The sequence below is a fragment of the Mandrillus leucophaeus genome, unplaced genomic scaffold (assembly GCF_000951045.1).
Source record: "Mandrillus leucophaeus isolate KB7577 unplaced genomic scaffold, Mleu.le_1.0 Scaffold167, whole genome shotgun sequence".
NCBI lineage: Eukaryota > Metazoa > Chordata > Mammalia > Primates > Cercopithecidae > Mandrillus > Mandrillus leucophaeus.
In genome coordinates this window covers 890,231-896,230 of record NW_012101665.1, presented here as the reverse complement: position 1 = coordinate 896,230, position 6,000 = coordinate 890,231, and positions in this window count along the sequence as shown.

Genomic DNA, 6,000 nt, shown 5'->3' with positions numbered 1-6,000 from the left:
CCCAAGCTGGAGTGCAGTGGCTCAATCTCGGCTCACTGCAAGCTCCGCCTCCCAGGTTCACGCCATTCTCTTGCCTCAACCTCCCAAGTAGCTGGGACTACAGGCGCCCGCCACCACGCCTGGCTAATTTTTTGTATTTTTAGTAGAGACGGGGTTTCACTGTGTTAGCCAGGATGGTTTCGATCTCCTGACCTCGTGATCCGCCCGCCTCCACCTACCAAAGTGCTGGGATTACAGGCGTGAGCCACCGTGCCTGGCTGCTTCCACTTATATTTTATTGCCAGAACTGGGTCATAAAGTTACCCCCACGTGTAAGGAAGGTATATCAGTTTGGCTGCAGTATCTGCTTTAGCTAGTTTAAATAGAAAGGGGCTTACCAGGGTGGCAAGGCTACAGTGAGCTGTGATTGAGCCACCACACTGCAGCCTGGGTGACAGAGCAAGACCCTGTCTCAAAAAAAGGAAAGAAAAGGAGAGAGAGAAAGAAAGAGAAGGAAGGAATGAGAGGAGGGAGGGAGGGAGGGAAAAAGAGAGAGAGAAAGGAAGAGAGAGAGAGAGAGGAGAGGGGAGGAGAGGGGAGGGGAGGAAAGGGAAGGGAAGGGAAAGGAAGGGAAGGGAAGGGAAGGGAGAAGTTTTAGGTTATTAATGACTTACAGAATCATGAGATGAAACTAACCTGGGCTGGATTTATAGTAACAATTTCTAAATCCATTCCATGGAACTGGGCTGCCAAGGTAGCTGATACTTCTGTCATGACCTGAACTCTGCTTGCCAAACTGGAAGCTGCCCTACAGTGACTGACTCTGGAAGCATGATGCCTTTGCTAGACATACATGACGGTTAATTTTTTGTGTCAAATTGACTGGGCCAAGGGATGCTCAGATCACTGGTTAAACATTATTTCTGGATGCTATGGACCGAATGTGAGGGAGGCTGAAACAGGAGGATCTTGAGCCCAGGAGTTTGAATCCAGCCTGGGCAACAAAGTGAGAATCCATTTCTAAAAACAAAACAAAACAAAAAACAAAAAGTGTCTGCCAGGGGCACCTAACTCAGTTATAAGCGATCAGGGAAGGCATAAAGGGATGCAAAGAACCTTCTAGGCTGGGAGCGGTGGCTCACGCCTGTAATCTCAGCACTTTGGGAGGCCAAGGTGGGTGGATTACCTGAGATCAGGAGTTGGAGACCATCCTGGCCAACATGGTGAAATCCCGTCTCTACTAAAAATATAAAAACTAGCTGGGTGTGGTGGTGGGCGCCTGTAATCCCAGCTACTTGGGAGGCTGAGGCATGAGAATCGCTGAATCTCTTGAACCCAGGAGGCAGAGGTTACAATGAGCTGAGATCACACCACTGCATTCCAGCCTGGGTGACAGAGTGAGTCTCCATAAAAACAAAAAGAAAGAAAGAAAAAAGATTAGTATCCCCTAGATCAATTTTTAAAAATACAAATAGTCGGCCGGGCAGGGTAGCTCACTTGTGCAAAGAGTCTCACTTTGTGCAGTGGCACTATCATGGCTCACTGCAGCCTCGACCTCCTGGGCCCAGGCGATCCTCCATCTTCAGCCTCTCCAGTAGCTGGAATTACAGGTCTCAACATCTTAGCACATGTATCTGAGTTGTTTTCAGAAACCTGGACCCCCACCAGGTAGATCTGCTGGCATATAGACCTCAGATGCAGGGGAACTGAGGACTGAAATCTGACCTCCGTTCGTTGTTCTAAATTTCTTCCTGAGGGGCCTGGAGGAAGTCATGCCCATGGGCCAGACTGTAACTTCCTTTCTGGTGACCCCAAGTTTTTAGACAAAGCTTTACTTACTTAACCCATCACAAACAAATCAGGGAGTCTTTGAATCCACTTATGATCTCTAAGCACCTCTGCTCCAAGATATCCCACCTCGGTGGCGTGGAGGCAGTAGATAAGGTATAGCAGCTAGCCAGAGAGTAAAGGCTTATCCACATGAGAAAATGTTATTTTTTTTGAAGAACTACAAGATTTATGTATGATGGCTGTTGCAAAATGGAAGACAGTCATTCATTTTCTTTTCTTTAAATAGGGCCTTGCTGTTTTTGTGTCCTGTGTGGTTATCAAGGGGGTAGAGAGCCCATGACCATGTATAACCTCACCAGTGGACCAAAGTTTCCAGGTTCCTGGGAGAGGGCTCATATACACAGAAGGATGACACTCTCTGAAAGGTGACTTTTGTCTTTTGGGGCACAGGAATCTCTGACATATACATATGTAACACACAAGAACACGTATGTAAATACACACACACGAAGGATATTCAAATCAGTTTTCTACATGGCTGCAATTGCAACATTATGCCCTCTAGTTAACTGTTCCTTCCAGTTAATATCTTCCTTGTCAATCATTATTTTTTCCCTTGGAGACTTTCGAGAACAGCATACTTACTGTCCCTTAAAAGTGAGATGGTGGCCAGGAGCGTGGCTCACGCCTGTAATCCCAACACTTTGGGAGGCTAAAGTGGGCAGATCATGAGGTCAGGAGTTCAAAACCAATCTGGCCAACACAGTGAAAGCCCACCTCTACTAAAAATACAAAAATTAGCCGGCCATGGTGGCACAACCCAGCTACTTGGGAGGCTGAGGCAGAAGAATCGCTTGAACCTGGGAGGTGGAGGTTGCAGCGAGCCGAGATTGCGCCACTGCACTCCAGCCTGGAAGACAGAGCGAGACTCCATCTCAAAAAAAAAAAGTGAAGCTGGTAAAATTTGAGAAAAGGGTTGCTGATTCCTTATAGTAATTTGTTGAAAGCTTTAATGGGATGTTAATTTCAGGACATAATTTATATTATCCCCGAAGCGTGAATAACGTAATTTAACCTTCGTTTGAATGTTTCAATTACTTTCACATTCTGGACTCTCTGTGTAATCATTCTTGAATACTTTTTTAAGAGTTAAAAAAATTATTTTATGTTAACAAGAAGCCTACGCTGGAGTGGCTCCCTGGCTAGTTCATTCTATTTAATTTGGTGACTATTAGGTGTCTTTATGTTGCTGGGCTCCTTCTCTTTTCCACTTTGCCATCTCAGATAAACTCCCCTCCCCCTCATTTAACAAGACATTTGCAACAGGGTCAGGTGTTCTTTCAGTGTCTAGATAAGAATATCCGGGGAAGAAGAGGCATTTCTTCCCATATGTGTCTCTTCATCACAGAAGAAAACCTTCCCTCAAGTCCCCTAGCAGACTTCCCATCAGGTCTCATTGGCCAGCTTGAATAATTTTAAAGCATTCCTTTGCATTCAGAATTTGTAGTATTTAAGTAGTTATTTGCAAAGTTTATTCTTAACATAAAATTTAAATGTTTAAACAGAAAAGGAGAACACTAGTGTCTCACATTGACAATTAAAGCCACTGTGACTACCTCATTATTTTGGATCCTGTCAGAAATAATAAGTAATTTAGTTAATTTTCACCAAAATTATCTCAGTAAAGTTCATATATTTCAAGTGTTTAAGAATCAATTTTCATTTAGATCAGTGCCCTAGTTTTTGACAATTTAATGTATTTTTCCACAGATTTGGAACTTTAACCTTGACGAGAGGTATAAATACTACGATTATCTCAATGTCAATATTATGTTTAGAAATAATTCTGCTTCAGGTAAAAGAACCTTATATAGAAAAGTCATGCATTTATGACTAGGGTCATTTACATTTCTCTTGCATTAACTCTATTTTGACATGCTTACTATTGAGCAAGGAAAAGCACAAGGATATAGTTATTACAGCCAACTTCCTATCAGTTCCAACCCCATTTTCTGCTGCAAATATCTAGGGGACATGGGAGATTCTCTAAATCATTCACTAATATAAAAAAGGGCAAAGGGCCAAATGTATTAAATTACTAATGAGATTCACATATGTAAGTGCAGACTATAGATTATGACAGCCCATAAAAAATAATATCCTATATGTCCCTGAATCGACATGTATGTCTATCTATACAACATAAACTTCATAAGGTAGGTAATCATGATTATATCATCAAAGAAGTGCTATTTTTTAAAAGTTACTTTTGATAAACTAACTATATCACATTTAAACCATGAAATTTTCCCCTTGAAATGGTTTTAGTTGTATTCGTAATTGTCAGCATTAGCTCAGTTCAGCAACTTAGAGACCAGTGATCCCCAGGGATGCACTCATTGCTGGAAAGTACTGAACCCTTTTTATAATGCCACTCAGGATGAAGAAATAATGGGCTGATGGGGCAAATCTTAGAAATGGTCTAGTTTTGCACCCTGCAGAGAAAATGTACTACTTTAATAGTATTTTTTCAATTTAATTTAATTACAAAATCAATGCATATGCATAGTAAAAATCCAAATAGGAAAGAATGATATATTAAAAAATAAGAAGATCACTTTCCCCACAAACTCAAGTTTCACTCCTAGAGGCATTCATTATAAAATTACAAACAGGTTCTTTTTCATTTTCTCGTTTGTTTGAGACAGAGTATTGGTCTGTCACCCAGTCTGGAGTACAGTGGTGCCATCTCAGCTCAGTGCAACCTCCACCTCCTGGGCTCAAGTGATTCTCGTGCCTCAGCCTTCCAAGTAGCTGGGACTACAGGCACGCGCCACCATGCCTGGCTAATTTTTTTGTATTTTTTTGTAGAGACAGGATTTCACAATGTTGCCCAGGCTGGTCTGGAACTCCTGGGCTTGAGCAATCCACCGGTCTTGGCCTCCAAAAGTGTTGGGATTACAGGCGTGAGCCACCATGCCCAGTCATAAACAGGTGCTTTTGTAGTCTCTTAAAAAAAGTCCTATGCATTAACAATCACATATATGCTTATTTTATTCTTTTTTTTTTTTTTTTGAGTCAGGGTCTCACTCTGTCACCAAGGCTGGCGTGCAGTGGTGAGATCAGATTCACTGCAGCCTCAGTGTTCTGGGTTCAGCTATCCTCACACCTCAGCCTCTGGTGTAGCTGCGACTATACCACCAGGCATGTACCACCACACCCAGATCATTTTTTAATTTTTTGTAGATATGGGGTCTCCTTGTGTTGCCCAGCTGGTCTTGAACTCCTAGGCTCAGGTGATCTTCCCTCCCGTCCTGCATTTTTTAAATCTAACCAAAAATGCAGTCTTTCCAAATACCTTCTGCACCTAGCCTTAAAATTTTTAAATATCTTGAAAATTTTTCCAAATCAGCACATATGTGTGATTCATTTATTTATTCATTCAACAAATATTTATTAAGTGCTAGGGACTATATTAGGTGCCAGGAATAAAAACGTGAATAAGACAAGAACTTTCCTCTCACAGGATTTATATGCAGTGAGGGTGTGAAAGTATGTAAGTAAATAAACAAGAAAATTGCAGATTATGCTAAGTGGTTTTTTGGGTTTTTTTTGAGATGGAGTTTCACTCTTGTTGCCCAGGCTGGAGTGCAGTGATTCAACCAATTCTCCTGCCTCAGCCTCCCAAGTAGCTGGAATTACAGACATGCACCACCACGCCCGGCTAAATTTTTGTATTTTTAGTAGAGACAAGGTTTCTCCATGTTGGTCAGGATGGTCTCGAACACCCGACCTCAGGTGATCCACCCGCCTTGGCCTCCCAGAGTGCTGGGATTACAGGCATGAGCCACTATGCCCGGCCTATGCTAAGTGTTAATGAAGGAAATAAAAAGGGAGATATGTTGGAGTTGGCCCACTTTAGACAGGTGGGGGAAATGTGGCCTCTCTGAGAAGCTGACATTAAAACTGAGATCAAAAAAAGAAAAGAAGTCAGCTACTAAAAAATCTGGGACAAGAGAATTCCAGGCAACAGTAAAGGCCTTGGGATGTGAAAATTATCTGACATATTCCAAGAACTAAGAGTAGGCCATGGTGACTGTAGCATCACCAGAAAGGAGAAGCAGAAAATGAGATAGGCCATGTGAAGATAGGTGGATTTCTTTCCTTTTTAAAATGTCTTTTAAAAAATTATTAATTGTAGGCCAGATGTGGTGGCTCACGCCTGTAATT